We start from the raw sequence: 856 nt of genomic DNA, 5'->3' as shown, positions 1-856 counted from the left end.
TCCGTTCAGATCGGGACCGAGAGGTGAGACCGGAGGCAGGTCCCTTCCCGGCTCTGCACCTACGGGTCCCCTCCGCGCTGCTGGGGCGCAGCGTTAACCTGGGGGCTCGCGCCCGGTCCCAGACTCTCCTGGACTCGGGATTGGGATCCTGGGGTGTCCCCGCACCTGGCGCGCTGGCCATGGCCTTGCCTGGCCCCCTGTGTGTAAAGGGGACCACCCAGCCGGCCCCTGCCATCGAAGAGGGGGGCGAGGCCATGCGGACCCTCTGTCCTGCCCCCTGCAGGCCCTACGGTCCTTTCACAAGCGCTGGGCCAGGTGCTGGGGCCGGTACCCAGGTGGACAGGCGGGGAGCTGGCAAGTGGGACCAAGAGCAGCTCTTTGCTTCTCTCTGCCTGTTTCTCATCTTAACATTAAGAAGAAGAAAAAAACACCCCACTTCGTAGGGGGCTGATTCCTCATGCACCCCCTCCAAGAGGCAGGGGCCAATATGGTGCCTCCCATTGTCCACACGGGGATGTGGAGAGGGTTCAGTTCTGCCAGTGTCTCCACAAAGCGCAGGCCTCCCCCATATCCGCAGAATGAATGAATGAATGAATGAATGAATGAATGACTCTAGTCTCTAGTGTCTATAACGTGAAGACTTTGGGCTCCTAGGGTCCGCTCCCCTTTGCATCTTCTCTTCACTCAGCGACTGGGATCAGCTTATAAAAATGGAGGAGGTGGGAGAGGAGGGAGGAGGATTTACATTTTAAGGAGGATCAGGTCCTGTTGCTGAGAGAAGGGCTGACAGACTAATTTCAGGTATTAGTGGCTAAGACAGGAAGCGGGGTGAGCTCTCTGCAACACCCCCTCAGGG

The 856-nt window shown here is 58.9% G+C and overlaps 1 long non-coding RNA gene across 1 annotated transcript in view; it reads right to left on the bottom strand.

Moving 5' to 3' along the window:
* Window positions 1–6: 6 nt before the first annotated feature.
* LOC107185026 overlaps window positions 7–856 on the bottom strand; it is a 7,125-nt gene continuing 6,275 nt past the window's right edge. Inside the window, exon 3 of the long non-coding RNA XR_001515935.1 lies at window positions 7–403. This is a non-coding gene — a long non-coding RNA (uncharacterized LOC107185026). The remainder of the gene's footprint in view (window positions 404–856) is intronic.

This window comes from Myotis davidii, unplaced genomic scaffold (genome assembly GCF_000327345.1).
Source record: "Myotis davidii unplaced genomic scaffold, ASM32734v1 scaffold428, whole genome shotgun sequence".
Lineage (NCBI taxonomy): Eukaryota > Metazoa > Chordata > Mammalia > Chiroptera > Vespertilionidae > Myotis > Myotis davidii.
The sequence above is the reverse complement of the archived record's forward strand: the minus strand, read 5'-3'. Positions and strand labels throughout refer to the sequence as shown.